This window comes from Arvicanthis niloticus, chromosome 4, assembly GCF_011762505.2.
Source record: "Arvicanthis niloticus isolate mArvNil1 chromosome 4, mArvNil1.pat.X, whole genome shotgun sequence".
NCBI classification, from domain to species: Eukaryota; Metazoa; Chordata; class Mammalia; order Rodentia; family Muridae; genus Arvicanthis; species Arvicanthis niloticus.
In genome coordinates this window covers 93,310,100-93,332,991 of record NC_047661.1, presented here as the reverse complement: position 1 = coordinate 93,332,991, position 22,892 = coordinate 93,310,100, and the positions used below count along the sequence as shown (strand labels likewise).

General features: G+C 36.2%; 1 long non-coding RNA gene across 1 annotated transcript in view; it reads right to left on the bottom strand.

Moving 5' to 3' along the window:
• Positions 1 to 415: 415 nt before the first annotated feature.
• Positions 416 to 22,892, bottom strand: part of LOC143441901 (uncharacterized) — a 107,328-nt gene continuing 84,851 nt past the window's right edge. Inside the window, exons 2-4 of the long non-coding RNA XR_013109654.1 lie at positions 20,784 to 20,847; positions 1,190 to 1,313; positions 416 to 578 (exon numbers count right to left, since the gene is read on the bottom strand). This is a non-coding gene — a long non-coding RNA (uncharacterized LOC143441901). The remainder of the gene's footprint in view (positions 579 to 1,189; positions 1,314 to 20,783; positions 20,848 to 22,892) is intronic.

Below are 22,892 nucleotides of genomic sequence, written 5' to 3'. Positions count from 1 at the left end.
TTGCTTTTTTTCTCTCTTAGATAGCTGAGGTATAGTTCCACCAGGGTAAATGAATAGATGCCATTTGTGACAGAGGTGTTGAATTATTGAATTCTGTTCAGAGACTGTGAGAACTGATATGTGAGATTGCTACGTCAGCAGCAGGACAATCAGAATTCTATCACACACACTTTGAAATTGATTGAGAAGTTAGGTCATAAGTTCACTAATAGAACATAGAAACATGAGCAAATTCATTCTATTATTCAGGATGAAAACTCCCAAATAAAATGAGACACAGAGGTGCTGAACTTATCTCTAACTTGGATCTGACAGAAGAAAGTGAAGAACAATGGATTTTGCTGCCAGAGATAGAAGAAATCTGTTAAGTAAATGGGGACTTTCAATGTGCTTGTCACTCACATGGCTGGCAACACTGGAAGGTGACTTCATTCCTCTTCTGGTTTGGAGGAAGAGAAGCAGGTGAGCTCACTTGATGCTGATGAATTTTCAGAACTAAGGGCCATTAGTACCTGAGACCTCAGACTGCGTCTCATAAAGACATGTATCAAGTTTGATTCCCTTCCTGAAAAAATGAGCTGTAAGAGAAATTTTCTGTGAGCACCTAAAATTTTCTCAGATGACCACCGTCAGTACAAATTGCCTTGAAAGATCTGACAAAATCACAGAGAAGATAATTTAGCTGCAGGAGATGCTTGAGAACATTTAAGTTTTTGAGCCTTTGAAAGATTGGAAACAACTTTGATTTAGAAGAACCCAAAGTAGCACTTCCCGAGCTTCAACAACAAAGCTCAATATATTTGTGGTGTAATTACCAATATTGAGGATTATGGCCACTGAACTTGGCAGACTATGACTCTTTCCTTGGCTCACTCCTTTAATCAAGGGCAGGAAAAGTTTAGGGGCCAAGTTTGACAGCTGTGATGTTGGAGACAGATTGGGAACAAGGCTTTCGGGTGAGATACATTCTCTCTAGCTTTTGTGTCAAAGCAATTGGCAATCTATTAGAAAGTTTCATTGTCTACATCAAAGCCAACAGTCTGTAGTGCACCATTTCTCTGGCACAAGTAACAATACAATAAAGAGCTTGTGATAAAATCTCATTATACTCACATCTGAGGGGTCAAAGAAGAAGAAAAATATACATTGAAAGAAAAAAGAGGAAAAAAAAGAGGAAAGTTCACATTACCTGGACTTATTTGTCTGGATGTTGGTGGTCCATGAGCAATTCAGCAGTCATGTCATGTGGCTTGTGAAGACTTGAAGTTCCCAAATATTTTCCTTCATCTGGGGCTGAGTCTCTAGTGGAAAAACTGCAACAGCAGGATGAATGGTAATAATCATGACCATCACATGTTAACAGTGTAGACCACCATTTCAGGACCACGTGTGCTGGATTATTTTGGTTCAGTAGCTCTCTCTATCATGGAGAGAGAGCTTTACTTTAATTGATATCTAAACTCTAGAATGTTTAGCAGAGCATCTTGATTTATTTTCAGAGTTCTTTATCTCTTTTTGTTATTGTTGAAAAGAGGATTTGCTATGTAGCTCAGGGTGATCTTGAATTTGCAGTTCTCCTGTGTTTTGAGCCCCTGTAGGCTAGAATTACAGGCATGCACCTCTATTCTTAGTTCTTTTCTTGTCTCTGTGCTCCCTTCCTGTTTATTCATCTCTTCAGGTATCAAAAATCAACCTTACTTAATAGTCTTGGTTTTACTTTCCACACTGGTGAAGACTGTCCTAAAATATAAAAAGCTATATTTATTTGTATTCTCTAGATTTTTAGGCCTTTGAAAGCCAATCTACTTGCTGAGAAATTACTCCACAAAAGCAAAGTTTCTGAAATCTGGGATAATTTTTCTGAAATTAAAAAGCTTTTTTTGTTTGTTTGTTTTTTGTTTGTTTGTTTTGAACTAAAGGAGTCAAGTTTTTTCTTAGTTAGTAGGTGCAAAAAAGGGCAAAGATTTGAGTGTAGAAGTCACTATTCTCAAATCCTATTGCTCAGAGTCTCACTAAGCTGTAGCTACTATCTCATACTTTAATGCTGTGTGTGTGTGTGTCTCTTCTTTGACTCTGTCTTTTGTATTTTTAAGAAATGTTTTGCCTAAGTGAATGATGAGGGGACTTTATGTTTAAAGACAATATGCCCCTCCCCACCAGCAGTAAAGCCTAGGAGACTGCCAATTACAGTAGATTCTATATCCCCTACCAGCAGGTAGCTAATAATTGAGCTACATTATATCTTAGATTTTTTCAAAACCCATTTGAATAAGAGTTCTAAAATAATTCAACCACCTTCTAGCTCATCAACCAAAGGTAGGGGTGAAAGACGGTTAATAGGATAAGGGGAATATGGACCTGTCTAGAAGTAGTTCTATGGGGTGATTCCAGTTTGCATTGTCAGCATATCAACAGTCCAGTCTAAAACATCAAACATGAATCAGTAGTGGCAATCCAGTCCAACTGGCAAACACCAAACTTGAATCAGTAGCAGCAGCTTGATCCAGAAAAAACTGAGAGGTTCTGCCGAATTAGCATGAGTATGCAGAAGATGCAAGAATCAGCCCAATACCAGAAGTTCTTTGGCATGTTTCTCTCTATGAAGTCATGACAAAGAAAGATCAGCAAAGACTACTGATGTGTTGCAAGGTGAACCAATGCAAGAATGTTATTCACTGTCTGTTGGGTTATACTTATACTTTTTTCCAAACATCACAATGATCTCAAGTGTGTTTGCCTTAGCAAACCATCCTCTCATGTGTCTGTTTCAGCAACACATCCTCTCATAAGATAGCTTCCAGAAAAACATCACATAACACAACTCCAAAGTCTCCAAAGAAACCAGAAATTTCCACTTCACTACATAATAGCTTACTTCTCTTCTTTAAAAATGTTTCTTTTTAATTGTTTGTGAGTGTTTGTGTGTGTGTGTGTGTGTGTGTGTGTGTGTGTGTGTGTGTGTGTAGACATATGCACATGGGTGTAGTGTGAAGGCCAAAGGCTTAGAGTCCCTGTTGAACTGTAGTTACAAGTGGTTGTGAGCTGTTCAAGATGAGTGATAGTAGCAGAATTTGTGTTTTCTGATGAAGCAGTAGACATTCTAAACCACTGGGAAATCTCACCAGCCTTATTAATTCCATTCCCTTACTACTTTATTACAAAGATTACAAAGATTAAAGTGAAGGATTATCAGAACTGAACATCTGATCCAGGCTTTGAAGACAGTTTCCAATGATAACTATGCTAGTTTATAACTTCCCAAATAAACTCTCTCAGTATTGGCCCAAAAGAAGCCTCTTGGTTGTGAATGTTCTCAAAACATGTCATCTTGTAAAACTTTCAGAAATAATTATTTTAACTCTGGAAATTTAATGAATAAAATTTAAAGCTGCAGCCTGTTTCATTACTTTCTTGAACATTCTTTCTGCATTTCCCTCCCTAAGTTAGAAGGTTAATTGTTAATCCTTCATCATATAAAGTGTCAGTCTCCTTATTACAAAGCTAGATCACACACTAGAATGCCCTTTATCTAACATGACTGACTAATTATTAAAATACTTTTTTTTCTTCCAGCTGTTTTCTTCCTGAGTAAACAAATTGCTAAGTTCAATTGCCTTCTATTTGCACTTCATTGCTTCTTGACAGCAGATCCTCTGCAAAAATGAGGTGCCTCTGGGTATTTATAATCTCCAAAGACAGAGGAAATAAATGTGTGCATGATTTCTCTAATTTGAAAACAAAGGGAAAAAACTCAAAAAACAAAATAAAACAAAAACACTTACTTAAATATCTAATATACTTCAAAACTGGCATAATAGGATTTCCTGAGCTTTATAAAGATAAAGAATCTGCTCCTGGAATCCCTCAAATCAGTCATTTGACATTTTATGATGTGATCTTATTAACTGAAAACAAAGCTAGCTCTTTTGGATAATGTGATCGCCAAGTAACAAGAACATCCACATACTGTGGCATGTTAACAGTGTAAAACTGATCTACGTCCAGACAAAACAGACTTATAGGATTAAAGAGCTTATAAGAGTCCTGATTAATTTTTCAACTAATTTGGCCTGGTATTTGATTGCATCTGGAGCCTATGACAACAGAATAACACTGGTGTGACAATCTTTGTTCTAGCTATAGAGTCTGAGCTGCTGGTACTTTAGTTTCTATCAGAATTGCAATCCAAGGTTCTGATTCCTGATTTGTGCATTGAATTTCAACGTTTGTTCCAATTATTCCTCAAAGAAAAGACACAAGATAAGATTAAATATGCTGTGTATCTCAGAACAAAATTGGAAATAAAAAATTAGGAATCTATTTCAATTCTTTTTCTATAGACAAGGGGATCAGGCTAATATTCTTTGAAGCCTTATAAATTTGGGTCACTGACCCATGTCTACTCATTTAGTCTCTATGATGGGGAAATAAGTTACTAGATATTTTTTCTTTTTCCCAATTAATCAATTAATTAATTAAATCCCTTTAAGTACAGATTGTAGCTTCTCTCCTCTCAGCCCCCCTTCACAAGGCTCCAGCCCTTATCCCTCATTCACCTCTAAGAAGAGGGAGGACTCCCTGGGTATTACCCCATCCTGGCACATCAAGTCTCTGTAGGACTAGGCATATTCTCTCACCCTGAGTCCAGACAAGGCATTCCAGTTATGGAAATGGGATCCACAGAAAGAAAACAAATTCATGGACAGCCCTGCTCCAGTTGTTGGGCCCCACAAGAAGACAAAGCTGTATATCTGCTACATATGCTAGGTCCAGCCCATGTTAACTCTTTGGTTGGTGGCTCAGTCTCTGGAAGCCCCCCATGGGTTCAGGTTAGTTGACTCTGTTGGTCTTCTCGCAGAGTCCCTTTCCCCTTTGGGTCCCTCAATGCTTCATCCAACTCTTGTACAAGACTCCCTGAGCTCCATCTAATATTTGGCTGTGGTCTCTGCTTTATCTGTTTCCATTGGCTGCTGGGTGGATTCTCTCAAAGAACAGTTATGCTATGCTTCTGCCTGCAAGCATAATAGAGTATCATTAATAGTATCAGTAATTGGTTTTTGCCCGTAGGATGAGTCTCAAGTTGGGCCAGTTATTGGCTGGCCATTCCTCCCCACCCCTATCTCTCCGCCCCCAATAACCCATCTCTGCTCCATCTTTGTCCCCACTTATGTTGTAGTGGTGAGAATTTCACTGGTGGTAGATTTGTGAGAGGGAAGTGTGTGCTTTTAAGAGATTGGAAAGACAAATAGCTCACAGTGGGTAAAGAGGGATTTGATGTTGGACTTTCAAAACACATGTTGACATTTAGTCATTGATGTGGTGATGACCCTCGGGAGATGATTAGGTGAATGAGATTAAGCAAATTTATGAAGGGACTAGAGGGAATTCAGTAGGTTCTGTTTCCTTTGCTATCTTCCATGTTGTGACACCTCATATTTAGTCTCTCTGGAAGATTCTTGGGTCAAGGTGCTGTATAGGAATCATAGACTTCTCATTCTGCAGATATGACTGCTATTAGTAAACCTAGGGGTACCAAAAAGAATAATACCTAGCAGGCAAATGTCTTGTTTTACGTAGAATTCAGAAAACAAAAATATATACACCATACCATTGACTCAAATTCAGGGTTTCAATGGCAACTGCTTTAAGTTCCGAAAAGGCTGACTGTGTAATTACACATTTATTGGAAATAATGACAATTATGGGGATACCTGCACAAACTAAAACTGATAATGCTTCCATATATGTATCTAATAATATGAAACAATTTTTTTCATATTACAATGTAAAGCATGTTACTGGTATACCACACAATCCCACAGGATAAGAGTTATAGAAAGAACCAATTGTACCTTAAATGAGATTATTATTAAACAAAAAGTGAGAGTAAAATGCCCAAGAACAGACTAAATAATGCTTTGTTAACTCTTAATTTTCTTAATGTTGGTGAAAAAGGAAAAACGGTAGCTAAGAGACACAGGGTTATTGAAAAAACTGAGAAACTAACCCACCCAATATACTATAAGGATACGTTGACATTAAAATGGAAACCTGCAATAGTTTTAAGAAGGAGATGTTGTGGTGTTAATGTATCTACAGGGAATAAAAAATATTCCAACAAAACTCATAAAAATTAAATCTGACCAGGAAGAGCTTTTAATGAGCTGAGACATGGATGTCTTCAAAAAGCAAACAGCCCAGGTGATTCACTCTGACAGACTGTCTGAGTAACTGATTTCTCCAAAATATGCATACAATCTACTTCAAAATGGCCAGCCGAAATGATCAATCACACAGAGACTTGACAGACAACACAGAGACTGGGCAGACAACACATAGACTGGACAGAAAACACGTAGACTGGACAGATAAACTAAGACTAGGTAATATAGAACCTGGACAAAAATGCTACAGCTAGCTTTTTAAAAAACTATTTTTTTTCTTTAGGCCACAAACATGACTTCTTTGCCCCAATTCAGCAGGAAGCAATTATATAAGAAGACTGTCTTCCCAATCCCTTAAGTTGGACTACATGGTTTTGGTCATTTGATATGTTATGGTTGTTATCATCTAGGGTGGTAGGTTGTATTGCTCAATTATTGTATAGTGATAGAAATTTAAGGCTGTTTTACCTAATTATTGTATAATGATAGAAATTTAAGGTTGTTTTGTTTAATTTCTATATACTGATAGAAATTAAAGTTCTTTTGTAAGAATGTTGTTTAACTATCTTATACATAAACTGTTTAAAGTGTGATGTAAGGTTCTAGTTTTATGGTTATTATAGTTGTTTCTATTGTGTGTAAATTGATAATGTTAGAGAAATAGACAATTTTTTAAACAGGAAGAGGAATATGAAGTGGAAATTTCTTTTTTTTTTTGAAACTCAGTTGTGTCATTTGATTTTTTCTGGAAATTATCTTACAAGAGAATGTTTTTGCTGAAGAGGACACTTGAGAGGATGTTTGGCTGAGAACAGACACATGGTGTTTTTCTGGAAGCAGCCTGGAAGTAGGACGTGTTGTTTTGCTAGAGCAGACACTTGGAAAAACATGTGATGTTTGGAAAGGGTATAAATATAACCCAACAGACAAGGCTATGTGGTATTCGTGAGCCTTACCATTCCTTGCTGGTCATTGTTGGGCTTTGCTTATGCTGGTCTTCATTGACAGTATCTTGTGGTATTCGTTTGCTTTGTGACTCTTTGCTGATCATTGTTTGTCATGACTTCATAGAAACTCACCAAAAAACTTCTGGTGATGTTCTAGTGGATTCTTCGAACTTCTGTGGACTGGGGCAGATTGACAGAGCCTTGTGGTTTCTTCTGGATCAATCCACCATTGCTAAGTCATAAATGGTGTTTGGGAATTGATCAGGTTGCACCTGCTGATTTATGGGAACTGAACTGCTGATATCCTGATGATGCAGATTGGATATATTTCAAAGAACTATTTCTAAACAGGTCCACATCCTCCTTTGCTCTATCAACCTTTTCTTTCTACTACCTCTGGTAGGTGGTGGGCTAGAAGGGAGGTTAAAGCATCTGAGAACCCTTATTAAAAGTAGATTTTGAAAAATGTAAGTCTACACATGTCCTTTGTCAATACATTGATTGTAGATTTTTTTTCAGTCTCTATAACTATGAAAGAATACATTTCTGCTCTTTATAAGTTACTCTGTGGAACTTTCTTAAAACAGCAGGAGTAGATGTGACAGGGGTTTAGAACTCTGGGTCCTATGGCATCATTTAAAAAGAACATGGGGCCAGCAACAGGGTTCAGTGAGGTAAGTTCTTACTGCCACTTGTGACTGCCTGCCTTAGATCTTGGGAATCCAGTGCCTCTGGCAGGTTGGCCTCTGACTTCACAGGTGTGTGTTGGGGCCCAAGATTGAGTCCCTGTTCGGGCGCCAAAATAATGTTGGGGTCCACACTAGCCCCATGTTGGGGAGGCCAAAATAATGTTGCAGCCCAGGCAAAATGTTGAGGCCCGGGCTGACCCATGTTTGGGCGGCCACTGTATCCCAGCCCAAGCTGCCGCTCCGGTCTGCGGGTTGGGGTTCAGCAAGAGCGAGGGTGAGGGAAGACTCTACCTAATGTCTGATGTGTCTGATTCTCTCTCTATAGTCTGATTCTGATCTGTTTAGTCTCTGCCTTTTATATGTCTCACTTCCTTTAATCATGCCCTTAGGTCTTGTCTCTAACTTTGATCTCTATACTTCTAAGTCATACTCTTAAGTCACACACCTTTAATCTCACACACCTTTAATCTCACACACCTTTAATCTTAAGGTATCTAAACCAAGATTATCGGAGTGTGCTCAGTTGTTGTAGGCTATTGTAATCCAAATCTCATGTCAGGGTATATGGCTCAAGATGGCTGCAAAGCTGATAGCCGCTTTCTGCTAAAAGTCGGCCCACAACAGGTGTGAATATTCATTTTATTTTTGTAAAGAACAATAATGTTTTAGAAAACTATAAGACAAAGTCAAAGGACTTTGTGTTTCTAGGATAGTCACCGGTCAGAAGGTAACATATGGGGAAAGTAATGGTAGATAAAAGCTAGTAAACAGTTTACAGTGGAGTTTATTCTCTCTGTCTGACATGATGGAGCTCTAGAATGTTCTATGCTTATTAACTTGTATCATCCCTGGTAAAGAAGGAAGTGGAGACATGCTTACCAGTGAGTGTTCTCCCTTTAGATAAGTGGATGAGGCAGAGAGATTTATAATGATTTAACTCTTCAATTACCTTTAGTTCAAAACAGTTCTCCTGCAAAGCAGCATGTTTTTCAGTGGTATGCGCTGCGTCTCCTAAATTGCATTATAGAGGATGAGTAAACACAAATGTGGTAGGCAATTTAAAAGAATGTTTATTTTCTAAATTTCTCTCTCTCTCTCTCTCTCTCTCTCTCTCTCTCTCTCTCTCTCTCTCTGTCTCTCTCTCGTGTGTGTGCCCTTCTATGCTGGGCAAGCAGGTCAGAGGACAGCTTGCAGGAGTCAGTTCTTTCCGTTACATGGATCTCATGGATTGAACTAAGTTATCAGGCTTGAAAGCAAGTGCTTTTATCTGCTGCGCCATCCACCTCACCAGCCAGACATGGGCATTGAAAAAGAGGAATGAGGAAGAGGAGAGGAAAACAAGTAGGATTTCTATCAGGGCTCAGAATTTAAAATTTTAATTAGTGAATTATCAGAATAAATGAAGCCATAGTTTTGGAGCAAAGTTTAACCCAACTAATGGGCTGGGAAGTAAATGAAGTAGATGATCATTTTCCTGCATGTTTTTAAAAGAAACATTATTTGGGTCTTTAAGGTACAAGTTCTAAGTGGCAGAAAACATAGTTGTACCTTAAAGGGGAAAAAAGAAATAATAAAAATTTCTGTCTTAAGGGAATATTAGGGTGCCTCCACCGAATTCTCTAGAATGAAGATTTCCTAGCTGTACTAAGCTGCCCCTGGCAGACACCCTAAAGAAGAACTAGGGACATTTTAGGACTGTGTCCTTGAAAAGGAAAATTTCAGTGCTGGCTGGAACCTCAGGGTGAAGCTGGGGCTGAGGACATCACTTGTGCTGAATTTGCAGTTTTTAAGGCAGAGTCACAAGAAGTCTCAGTAAACAGTGGCTAGAGTTCCATCAAGGAGAGGATCTTCATTTCAAGAGAGGAACTGATTCAGCACGTGAAAGTCTGTCACTGCTGCATGAACTTCAGTGTGCCAAAGTGAAAGAGTAAGTGTCACATTCAGGATGGGTAAAGGAGAAAACAATAGCTAAGACGACACACCAGACGTTCCCATTGTATGTTGTAGTTATTTTCTCATTCAGATAATGAGGCAATCAAGTAACAGTTAAGAAAATAGGGTCTCGGTGGGTGGTGTAGTCCCCATAAATGATGGGGACTCATGGGGGAGGGGACTACATTGCCCTCTTTAGTAGCTACTCAAGGGGACTGCAGACTATCAACCTCTTTGATCATAGATCAACTATGTAAAGACAGTATGACCCTGAGCTTGATACTGTCTCATAGGTCTGTGAAGGGCTCTAAAAGGCCAGAGCATGACAAACATGTCACCAACAGGTTTTGCCCTCTCTCTCACTTCCTAAACAATTATATTCCTAAAGTTAACCATCAAGTTTTATTCCCTTATTTGGGCACTGTTATACCTGACTCATTCCTGAGACTGATCACCAATGTCCAACTATCAAAACGACAACTTTCAACAATCAACATTTATTACTTTGACTAACTTAATTAAAATACCTAATCAGAATTTACCAACATGTCCTAACACAGACCACCCACTTTTTCCTCTTAAAACGAACACTTGGAAAGCTATTTCCTGCTGTTTCTGCCCTATTCACATTCAGCCATCTTCTCTCTTTGCAATGCTTAATAAAGAACCTCTTTGTATTTGTAATTGGTGTTTGGGTGTGGTCTGTGCTTAATCTGAGCTCTAGAGGGGAACACTCTGTAGTACAAGGATCCCTTCACTCTGAATACTTAGTGGAGAGCCAGGCTCTGTGAATGCATCTCTGAGCATGCATGCAAAAGTTTTTTGCCATGATGTACAGTATGTGGCTGTCTAGAGAGGAAAGATTTATTTACATTTATATTTATATTTGGCTAATGAAGAAGCTCTTAGGAATCAATAGGAATAAGAGAAGAAGCCATACATTTTTCACTTTTAGGCGTTTCTCCCCATGTGTTAAAGGTATGGTTTAGTTTTGTTCTTATGGAGAGTTCTAAATTATTCTTATTTTTCCTCTCAATTCCCCAATTTCTTATAAAGTTGCTCTTAAGGTATTTATATACTCACAACAAAATACAGCAAAAAGAAAGAAAAATAAAACAGTGTTTATGGTGAGGTTTAAGTTTGAAGCCAGCTTTTCAGCTCTTTAAAAGGCTTAGCATTTATTCTTCTAAATCCATAAGTGCTGAATGCCAGAATTTTAATGTAGAATTGACCTTGGGTCTGGTTTGCAATTGGCTCCCACTTACACAATGACAGCTGAAACAGAGCCCAAAGAGATAAGAGAACTCAGTGATGGGATTCAACTGATAAACAAAAAATGATTAAGGAGATGAGGAAGGAAATGGAAAAACATCTTTTCAAAGAAAACACATATTCATTTTCATCCATCAGAAGTGCTTACTGCATTGAAGTTGGATCTGGGTTGAAAGGGACTGTGTAGTGGTTACACAGATGAGTAGGGCCCACTGCTCTGCTATTTGATGAGTCTTGGAAAATTTTCAGGAGGAGATTGCTCTACATCTATCTATCTTGCATATGCTTGCATACAATGTTTTTTGTCTGTAAACCTCCACTTCTTTCAGTCACTCATCCTTCAAAAGACAATTTAGGCCCACTCCAGGGAAACATTTGGAGTGTTCTTTGGAGTCTTGTAGTTTAGCACCAACCAGGCTATGAAGGGTTCCTCATATCTTTTACCATAAGATAAATATACAAACCTTATTGGTGGTGTGAATATTCTATTTATTTGTACTGGAGGAAGGCTTTGTGGGGAAGCATAATTCCAGAAAAGACCAACAGACAGGAAAAGATGAAGTATACAAAAGTCACTACTTATGCATTTATACATAATAATTTAATCATGTATTCATGGAATTTCTAAAATTGGAGTAAGGTAAATATTTAGATATTACACATACAGTTTCATCTGAACAATTATACAATAAATTGTTTGCACTAGAATAAACACACATTTCTTTTACTTTCATTATTAAAGCTTCATACTGTTTTAAACAGGATGATTTAGCTTTGGGCTCCTTTTGCAGCTTTATGGAGGCATAATTGATATATGATGTTTATACTATATAAAATATTCTATTCATATGTATTGTCAAAAAACTGTCACAACAAAACTAATTAGTAGTTTCATCACATCATGGTTTTATTAAGAATATCTAAGATCTCTAACAAGTATTGATTATATCATGAAAAATAATATTAGCTACGGGTCACTATGCTGGAGACTCTAGGATTTATCATCCTGTTTGACCACTGAGACTTTGTGGGCTTTGGTTAGTATATCCATTTTTCTCTAACTTCCTAACCCAAAGTAGCTGCCATTCTACTCTATGATTTTATGAGTTCCATTTTTTAAAATTCTGCATGTGAGATTATGCAGCATGACATTATTGTGTCTGGCTATTTCAATATGATAGAATCAGTGTTTATCCATGTTATGGAAAATGGCTGGATTCCTATTAAGACTGAATAATATTCTTATATATGTCTATAAATGGGTCACATTTTCTTTTTCATTTATATTTACATATCCATTGAATAATGTATCAAGGAAGATGGGAATGCAGATATGTTTTGAAAATGCTTACTGCATTTTCTTTGTTTGTGTGACCAGAAATGGAATAGCTGAAACAGATGACAGCTCTATTTTCACTCCTTTGAAGAATCTGCAGACTGTTTTATATGATAGCTGGATCAAATTATATTCTATTGGACAGTCTTTAGGGATTCCCTTCCCCTCATTCTGTCTCTACTCTCTTCTCCTTTCTTTTTTTGGGGGGAAGGGGAGCAGGCAGTAGGCCTTCTAAGAGGTGATTGTTGTGGGATATTTGATCACACTGTGAACTCCGAGATTGTATTGTTTATTAGTTCTAGTTGTGACATGATTCAGCCCTAGCACACACCTTTAATCCAAAAGCTTTCTGGTATTTTAAATAGGATTTATAAAGTCAGCCATAAGTCAAGAGGTGGAGGAAGCAACCAGTTGATAGTGAGTGAACATAGGAAAAAAAAACATATTACGTAAGAGGAAGTCAGGAGGATAGAAAGAGAGATGAACAGGAAGGAGAAGAGAAGGACATTCGGACATTCAGTTTGTAGGGTTTTTTTTTTTTTTTGTTTTGTTTTGGTTTTTTTTTTGTTTTTTGTTTTTTTTTGAGAAGGCAGCATGAAGGAGAACTTCCTTTTGACTGAGGAGGAAGGTCATCTGGGTGCTTTCTGTCTTTCTGAACTAGCAGACTTTCACCCCAGCATCTGTCTCCCAGGTCTTCATTGGTAAAATCAAATGATCAAGATTGAAAAAAAAAGCAGTAGGTAATAATTGAGTCTAATTTGATCTGCAATCCTGGTTGTTGGTAAAGCAAAATGTTTGTTTTTTCATATACGTATTGTGTAATGATATGTTTGTTTTGAGGACAATCTGGTCAATTACCCTTCTGAATTTTTAGTGGTTACTTTTCCTTTTTACAGATGATTTATTATACATTTCAGTATGGAATTCTTCATCATATCTATTTTTTCTATTTCTAAGGCTGTTTCTCCACTCTATTATTTTCTGTGTATATTTTTAGTTTGATAAAATCCAGTTTGTTTCTATTGCTTTTATTTCCTGTGGTTTGAAAGAAAATAGAAATACCATTGCCCAGATCAATGTCAATAATCTTTTTTCTATTTCTTTTTCTACTTACTTAGACAGTTAATATCATGCTTTTAAATATACTGTTGAATGCTTTTTGTCCATGCTATGAAGTAAAGCTTCAAGTTCTAGCTCTATTTATATCTATCATTCTCAAAATTACTTATTCAAGAGACATGTGTCCCTCTTATGTATTCTTGACAGTTTGTTGAGGACCAATTGACAATGGATGCATACATTTATTCTTATAATACATTCTCCTCCATTGTTCCTGTATCATTCTGTTCAGATTGGTACACTTTTGTATTACATTCCATGATGAGGTATTTTGCTGACTCTAGTTTTGTTTTGTTATTCAAGTTGTTTTGTCTAGTTCAAACACTTTATGGTTCCACATAAATTTTATGATTGTCATTGTCTTTATACATATGAAAAGTGTTGTGAACATGTTAGTCCCTTTTGGTTGTATGGGGGTTTTAAGACTATAAGTTCTCCCAATCCATGACATGTATTTCTATTAACGTCTGTTCCCCAATTTCCTTTCTCAGTTCATCAGTTTCTGCGCATAGCTTTTTTTTTTTTTACATGCACAGCTTATTTAATTCCTATGCATTACATTTTAATTCTTATAGTTTGTTGGGCTATAAGTCTTGACCTGGTACTAGACTGAGTCTAGAGCCTGAGACCTATGGAACCACCCTGGTATAAAAATTCACTGGGTTAAGCTTGCTTATGGTTCCACTGCAAAGCTATGTAGTCCTTTACTCTCTGTGCATTGCACATCTGGACTTGGGAAAAGTGTGATGTATACATTAACTACTATACTTCTAAAATTATTTTCTATTATTAGTTTGCATTTTTTAAAAATTTGAGATTATAATATAATTACAACATTTTCCCTTCCCTTTCTTCCCTCCAGACCCTACTCTATAACTTTTTTTGCTCTCTTTAAAATTTGGCCTATTTTTTCATTAATTGCTATTGTATACCTATATGTAAATATATATGCATATATATTACTAAAGATCATCTGTTCAGTCTGTATAGTATTACTTGTCCATATGCTTTCAGGGTTGATTATTTAGATTTATTACCACCAAGAAATGAACAATGAGAACACAGATACACTCACCCTATGTAAACTAATATATATATATGTATATACATATACATATATATGTATATACATATATACATATATTAAACATTATGTAAGCCAACATATATATTGAAACAATGGATTCCTCATAAATAAATATAAGTTTTATGTATCAGCTAGAATAAGACATTGTACAAAATCAAAAATGGACCTAGGATGTAGTTTTCCAACCCTTTGCTTTAGCATTCCTCAAATTACTTTGTTTTTGTTAGTTTATGTCTATTTTATCCTTACAATAGCCTTCTATGTAGTGACTATTATTTCCATTTTAGTGATGAGAAAATTTAAGTAGAATCTTGTTAAATAACATGCTTTCACTTAGTTCTTAAGTATCACAGCTAGGATTTTACTGTATATGATATTTATGGTGATCTTTGGAAAGTGAATCTAAGAAAAAAGAACAGATTCTCAAATTTTTTTTTTTACTGCAGTGTCTGATTAAAGCATGGGGGTGTGTTAAGTTTCAATGTACTGAAAGATATTGCAAGTCTAAGTCATCAATGGAGCAAAATTGATTCTTTGGAAGTTGTGGTTTTTTTGTTTGGAACAGAGAAATAACGTATATAATGTACCTAGGAAATATGAAATATTGTTATAGACAGGTTATCTATTTTCACCAGGCCCCTTGGGAACATGTGTTTTAGTTCAGATTTCCATTGCTGTGGCAGATATCTGAAAGGATTAACTGGAGAAGGAACGATTTACTCGGAGCTGTGGTTGACTGAGTCAATCTCTTTTTTCTTATGACAAGGCAAAAACATGGAAGAAATGCATGGTGGAGAAAAACTATCTCATCACAGCTAAGAGTCAAAGAAGAGAATTAGGAAGAGATCAGAGGCAAAGAACAATTCAAAGGCATGTGATTAACCACTAACTTTTATTTCCTACCACCTTTCAAAGGCCCCATTAAATTATGAATTGATAAAAGAATTAGTCCTCAGGACTTCCAAGGTCACTTCAAATCTCATCGGTTGTCAAGTCTTTAGGGCATATCTCAGATCCAGGCCAGAACAGTTTCTCAGCTTATATTTGTGATCTGGGTACAATTATTAACAGAAGTTAGTTTTAATTTCAATGGTGTGTTCATTTGGGTAATATTCTATGATCTTTGCTTCCATGGAACTTGAGAGATGATTCTGCACCTGCACGGCATGCTTTCTAAGATAAAGCTTTTTTACTCCCACCTGATTACCACTTTCCAGGAAACTCTTCCTAGGACATCAAAATTTTAAGAAACTTTACGGTTTGCTAATATTCTCTAGAAAATAGCTTAAACGATGCAGAATTACTTAACTTCTCAACTCATAGCTTCTAATGACCACTTCCTTCTCAAGAGTGTTTGAAGTTGCTATGACAATGATATACATATATGTGATTATTCTTATCATGATTAATCTTGTCAACTTGATAGAGTCTAGAATCACCTAGGAGACAATCGGCCTCTGGTCATGCCTGTGAGGGATTATCTAAATTAAATTAATTGGAGTGGGAAGACCCACAAAACTTGTGAAGCATGTACAGTTGGGTTGGTGTCCTGGATGGGAATAAAAGGAGAAGGCCAGCTGAGCACTAGCGTTGCTCCTTCTCTGCCTCCTCCTGACTGTGGATGCAATGCAACCAGCTCTTTGGAGCTCCTGCTGTCATGACATCCCCATTTCATCTATGACCAAAATAAACCTCATCTTTCTGAAGTTGTTTTAAGGGAACTTTGACATGGCTAGTGGAGAACTAACCAAGTTTCAACCAATCTCATGAATGGAAAGTCCCACATTAGGACAATAATTGAAAGCCTTCTAAGTATGCTGATTTTGTTTTATATGCTCTGAGTAACTTCTCCATCTCTCTTAAGGTTATGGTAGTACCTGTGCCACAGTAAGAGTAAGCTCAGCATTACCTGATGAAAACAATTACAATGATGCTCTTCTCCGGGAGTTAGCACTTTGGTAATATCTCATGTTTTCTTAACCTTTTCTTATCTATTTCTAAAGATCAGTCAGGGGTCAAGAGGTTCCCTGGGATCAGACTTTTCTATGTATTGCCATTTAGGTAATCTAGGAGCTGAGTTCTCTTGATTCCAAAGTGAATGTTTTAGCTGAATTAGTGAATTAGTGAATGCTTCTTAAGCTGAATGTGTTTTCTATCACTGTTTAAATTCTGTGTAACATTCTGTCAAATGGTACTTAAAATTTGATGATGTTCTTTAACAGTAGATATTTTACTTAACAGCTCCTAGAACTAGAGATACAGGCAGTTATGAATTGCCTAATGTAGGTACGAAGAATCAAACCCTAGGCCTCTATAAGAGCAATAAATGATCATACGTAGTGAACCATCTCTCCAGCCCCCAGGTCTTAATTTATAGGAGAATTATGAATATATTTTATTGAAAGGAATTCATGAAGTAGTGGGTAGTTTGAATAGAGAAAGATTTAAAGCCTAATTTGGGTCAATTCTGGTCAAAATTCACTTTTCTTTTCAGTGGAAAAAAAAAAGCCAAAAAACCAGAAATAAACTTATTTTATAAAGTAACAGTGTGAAAACTTATTGTTCTTTTTACTGTATTTTTTATTGTGCTTTGGGACTTGGTTTACTCAGCTATAAAAATTTTAATAGAGTATTTCTTGCTTTTGCTTGGGAAGCTAACAAGAATATGACACTTTAGGGGTTATTGATGGAAAGTAGACAAAGTCTTTAAAATTTGCTGAAGCAAGCTCTAGCTACTCTACTTTTAATCTAAATATAGCTTCTCTTTACTTTGGTTTTTCTTTAAGGCAAATAGGATTCCCTCTCTATATCAGCAAAAAATTAATTAAAGACAGCTTCAAAATCTTCTCACTGTACTAATCTTGAATGCTAATCATTCTTGGAATTTATGTAGCCTCTCTTCTCCAGGGATTTTCAAATATATTTTGTTGATGGTTTAATTGGCATATATGAAGCTTATTTTTACCCACTGTGCTCTATGGAAGCAATTTCAAATTTTGAAGTCTCTAAAGCTCTATATGTCCTAGGATTATCCATTCGTTGTACTCATCAGTTCTGCCAAAAATGCATGGAGGGGCTGGGGAGATGTCTCAGTTGATCAAGTGCTTGTTGAACATGCATGAGGACCTGAGTTTGGGTCACATGTAAAATCTGGGAGCACCAATGCATGCCTGTAAAACCAGAACTGGGGTGGCAGAGCTAGGAGATCTGCTTGGCAGCTAGGTTACCAAATCAGTGAGCTCCAGGTTCAATAAAAAGCTGTGTCTCAAATATAAAATAGAGAAAAATACCTAATGCCAATATGTGGTCTCCACACACACCTACATGTGTACACACATATAAAAATGTGCATATGTCGACATAAACACACACAAAGCTGTAGAGAGGCAGTATAAAACTCCATGTAGAGTACATTGATTTAGCTTTATTTTCACTTAAAATACTTGCAGTTTTTGAATTCACAGTGTATGATAAAATAAGCTTTCAGAAACAAAGGAAAAATTTCTATGCTAGAATGTTTTCATTTTTAGTATTTTTTGGTACAGTATGTAAATTTTCTGTGCACAGGGTCACAGGGTCACAACTGTTTTTTTTTTTTCTTTTTGGTTATCTAAGGAAAACCATGGTGTTCTGTGGATAATGTCAAACTGGAAACCCTGGAAATACTGGAGCCAATGAAGACTTCTGATGCTCAAGGGAACTGATTCGTGTCTAGATTACACGAAGTGTTCAGTATTATCTTTTCCATTGTATGTTTTTACATTTTAACATGTGGATGATAAGAAATAACATTCAGTCAGCCAAATTTTATTGACATGTTTCAGACTGAAACTCAAGATAATTTGCATTTGTATTTTATTGACTGCTCAGTAGTACTCAGAATCTTTAAGATAAATAGCCTCTGGCATTGCATTTTTGTCATTCTGCTGAAGCTATGGCGTGACTGCTTTTTTCTCACTTGGAAAATAGACTGTGGCTTTCTGTAATGACTGTTGCAGATTCAAAGGGAGCAATTGATTATTAGGGCCTTTTTAGTCTTTACATTTAAAGAATTTTGTTGATCCTCTTAAAAGTTAACTTTTCCCAATAATTTAAACCTGATATATAACTCATTTCTTTGTGGCATTGGTCTGCTTGGCAGGCAACATAATCTAGCAGGATGAAAATGACTTAGATAATAACTATTATGTGGTACTAGAGGGGTTTTGTGTTAAGATTTTGTATTGTAAAAAACTATCAAAAACATACCCCATCTGCTCTAGAGAAATATGCAAGCAGAGATAAAAGGAAAAAAATCGAAGAGGTTCAGAGTATTGAAGTTCAATAATAATAATTAATATTTATTGAGATACCACTATGTTCTTAGAACCTTGATGAATAATGTGGAAAGACCAGAGAAGTTTAGGTCATGTCTAAGGATTTGAATGAACAGTAGGTTTTCTAGTGATTTCTCCCATGTCAGTTAATATTTGAGTTGATTTGAATTTCTACTTGCTTATTGTTTACTGCTTACTCCTCTGGAGTTTTCTTTTCTTTTAAAATAAGTTTGTACCATTTTTGACACCAAATAGAAAGATTTTGATTTCAGTGTGGTTTCCTTTGGCTGTGAATAGTAATCAGAGTTTCACACTAGCAGAATAGGAGATTTCATTATGAGACATGGAGAACTGTTATCACCTGTGTTGGTTTTAACAGGAATGACCCCAAAAGACTCAGGTGTTTGAATGCTTGCCCCACAAGAAGTGTCACTATTAGGGGGTGTTCCCTTGTTGCTTTTTTGAAGAAAGTGTGCCACTGTGAGAGCAGGCTTTGAGGTCTCCTATGCTCAAGCTAAATTCAGCCACAGTTTTCTCCTTGCTGGATGCAGATCCAGAGGTAGGATTTTTAGCACTTTCTCTAGCACCATGTCTGCCTGGACTCTACAATGCTTCTCACCATGATGATTATGGACTCAACTTCTGAAACTCTAAGCTAGAGCCAATTAAATTGATTTAATAAGAATTACCTTAGTTATGACATCTCTTCACAGCAATAAAACCCTGAGACATAACCCAAGACAAGTCTGACATATTTCAATACAGTAGAATTTAGGATCAAAAAGCCAGGAAGTGAATTCACTTTTATAATTTCTGTAAAATCATGTTAGGGTACCATTATCTGGTAAGTTTTTCTGTGATTGTAATTCGAATCCTCTTGAGAGTATATGGTTAGCTAAGCAGAGCTAGTATCTGGGTGTCCTTTGTTTGGTACTAGTATAGTCAATTCTTGTGGTCAGTAGGTTCATATGATACAGCATGACACCATTAAGAAAGCTTGTGGGTATATAAAGCATGTTCTGAAGGAGCTGCTGATGTTGGGCCATCAAATGATTCAATGTAAGTTACAATAGGTCAACCCTTTGATCACATCTGTAATAGATACTGATTTCAAAGCCTAGTCAAGAATAGGAATTAAATTATATCATGATTCCTTCACTTCTAGATATGTATTCTTTTTTCTCTATAAATATTTTTTGTTTTGAGGTTCTAGTGTTGGTTTTGATAACAAAGTGGTAAAGAAAAAGGAGATGTACTATAATAGAAAGAAGTTGATGATAATAAATAAACTAACACATAAAATAATGAACCTGCCAAGTTTTCTCTGACTTCACATGTATGATATGGCATGCACACACCCTCCACCTGCCCATTAAAAAATGAATGAGGAATGAAGTTAAGAAGCTTCTAGAGTCAAATAAACATATGAACATAATATAACAGATCCAATGGGATGTGTTTCACACTTTCAAAAAGCAACTTCATAACTATTAACAGCTGCATTAAAAAATCAGGGAGGTCAAATAATGAAATGAAACACTTCAGGATGTTGCAAAAACACGGAAAAATTAAAATACAAATAAGTAGATGGAAAGAAACAATAAAGGTCAAGGCAGAAGTCAATAACATGAAAAGAAAAAGAAGAATCAATGAAACAAAGTGATGATTCTTTGAAAAGTATAGGGGTGAAAAATACTTAGCTAGGCTAACAAATAATAGAAAGGAAAAATGAAAATAAGTCCATATTTCTAAGTCTATAAAAAACTAATGGCCAATAAACACCTGTACATGTTCAATTATCTATCAAGATGTTACATGTTAAAACAGTGCTGAGATTCTACCACACCCATTTCTAATGGCTATCTTAAGGAAATATATAATAATACATTTAGGAAACTATACAAGGAAGGAAGACCCTTACCTTATATGCTATTGGTGAGAACATAAAATAGTCTTCCCTGTGTTGAAATCAATATGGATGTTCCCTGAAATATTAAAAATAAAGCTATAGTATATCACACATACACAACTGTGTATGTCTCCTTAAGCTGCCCTGTCTCCATGATCCATTCTCCAGTTTCCACTTATAACCCAACCTTAATTTGTTTTTCATGTCCAATCTATGCATAAATGATTTTATCTGTCTACATGAACTCTAGGATCCACAAATGAGAGAAAACATAAAATGTTTTGTGTTTATGTACTGAAAGATCTCTAAGACAGTTTTCCACAGCAATGCCTACATGGTGTAATAGGAGGATCATCATATTAGACAAAATAAATAAGGTTCAGAAAGACACATTTTATGTTTTCTCTCATTTGTGGATCCTAGAGTTTATGTAGACAGATAAATTCATTTATGCTTAGATTGGACATGAAATCTAAATTAAGGCTGGGTTATAAGTGGAAACTGAAGAATGGATCGTGGGGAGAGGGCAGCTTGAGGAGACAATGTGACCAAAATCCCAGCACTTACATGAAAATATAAGCAATATTGTAGTTTTAATGTTTTTCTTTCATTTTCGAATGCATTATATTATAAATGTACTATCTTCATATTATCAACTTTATTAATGTCCTCTTAAGCCAATATATTGTATTTCATGTTAACGAATATAAAGATAATCATGCATTCATTGGTGGTTATTTTTGTTGCTTATGAATTTTCACCACTTTAAGCAGCACTTGGACATTATAGAGCTTCTGTAAATATGTTCATATAATTTTGGGTTCTTTTTAAAATCTTGATATTGTATCATACAGTCATTTTATACCTGCCATTCAAAATTTACAGCCTCTCTGTATTGTGGGGTGACACCAGGATTTATTTTTATCATCTTGGGTAGAGAGAATTCCATACCAAAACTGCAGATGGATGTAACATGCCGAACACACTGAATCAAAGGGCTATACAATTTTGAGGATGTTTCCTGTCTGAATATTTGTTATGTCTTCATTTTAATAGGTTAATTTTAGATTTGAAAAAATTTCTGATGATTAGCATAGCAGAAAAGACTGAGGTGTGATTGACTGCTTTGTCTTACTTCTAGGACCGATGCTCTATTTCCAAAGTTAGTATATCGCAAGACCATGAGTGTGCACAGCGGACATAGTTTCTGAACTTCCCCTGTCTTTTATCTTTGGTAGTTTGAAGAAGCTGTCATAATAAGGTCACAGAACAGGCTCAGCCTTATGTTAACAACTTTCTGGAGTTGAAATAGAATTCCCCTGAGAAGACTGCACAGCAGTGCTTGGCATGTGAACAAAAAGATATCAAAAGAAAGAACAGCACAGTTTTCCTGTGATGGGTGCACACTCTGCGATCAGGACTCCAGAATATTAATTATAAGGTAGAGGGAAGCTGAGTTTGAAAAGATTCACAAAACACAAGTACAGATTTTTAATGCAACTGAAACACATTAATTTCCCCACAGGTTCTATTTATTTTATAAGGCACAAACTTTCTGCCTGCCTTAAGAAAGATTTCTTTCCTAGATAATTTTTTGGATGGATTTCAAGTGAGAGAATGTAGAACAGACTGGCAAACTCAGTGAGTTTTATGCCCTCAGTTCAAATGGAATGGTAGAAAGACACCATGCCAGGAAGAATAGCCTAAGATGTCACCACTGTGGCATGGTCTTCAACTTGTTACAAGAACAGGACAGTAAATGATACTACCAGAGTTGACAGGAATGATGGGATGAAGGAGCAAGAGGTGCCGACTAAATAACAAAAGTAACCTATGGGTCTTGATAAAGAGGAAGATGCTTTGAATGTGAGTCACATAGCATGCGTTAGTTTGGCAGATGTTAGAATTCAAAATCGGATTAGGTTGCTGGAACGTACAGGGTCATGTTTAAGATTTTCCATGATCTGACTCTTGTCTCACACTCCAGGCTCATTGTCAGTAATCCCTTGAATGGTATCCAGTTTATTATCAGATCCTTTTTGTTTGACTGTTTTGATTGTGAATATATTTTATCCCTTTGAAAATTTTTATTGAGCCAATGGTTTTGAAAGGCTCCATGCT